Here is an 860-nt window from a genome sequence, read left to right on the forward strand (position 1 = left end):
AATACATTTTAACAAGATGCTGAACAAAATCAAACATATGTCAAAGGCATGCTAAAAACGGACTAGTTACAATTGAAATACCCAATTAATGAATTAATATCTTTGAAGAGAAGTGGTTCCTGCCTATACGCATTTTCTGTGAGTGAAACCTGTGCTGTCCTGTTTTTTTACGTTCACATAAAACTATGCTTAAAAGTAGGCTACACGACTGTGTTTTGTCTGTGCACACACCACCTCAAAGTAATGAAAACAAATGACCATTTAAGTGACCAGCCAAGGGGCTGCAGATTTAATTTAAGTGGTAGAATCACAATAAATGATAACATTGAGTTTATCCCTTGACAGATGAAATTACATATTTTGTGGCAAAAAAATAAATAAAAAAATCATACTGAATATAGCATTATTAAATTATGTGCAGCAGAGAAGTGGTCATTGTACTTGGATGTCCAAGAGGTGTGTAGCTATTAAATGTGGTAACAACACCACAGGTGAAGTCTTCCTGCAATAGGCTTTTACTTTCCTGCCTTGCAGACAGTTTACTGACCAGTATAAGGTTTTTTGTTTGGTACATGTATAAGTAAGGCCAGCCACACCAATTTTTAAAGATTTATTTTTGGACATTGTTGTGCCTTTATTGGAGAGACAGGACAGTTGACAGAGTCAGAAATCAGGGCGAGAGAGATTGTGGAATGACTGAGGAAAGGAGCCACAGGTTTCAAGCCATACATGAGGCGCGCACCAACCATTGCGCCACCAGCGGCTCATATCATTTTAGTGTGTCGTAAAAGTTCTTCATAAATCTACTGTTCCCAGCTGAACCCAGAGGCTCAACAGTAAAGACTCTGTTGACAAAGTGA

Source organism: Symphodus melops (genome assembly GCF_947650265.1).
Source record: "Symphodus melops genome assembly, chromosome: 7".
Lineage (NCBI taxonomy): Eukaryota > Metazoa > Chordata > Actinopteri > Labriformes > Labridae > Symphodus > Symphodus melops.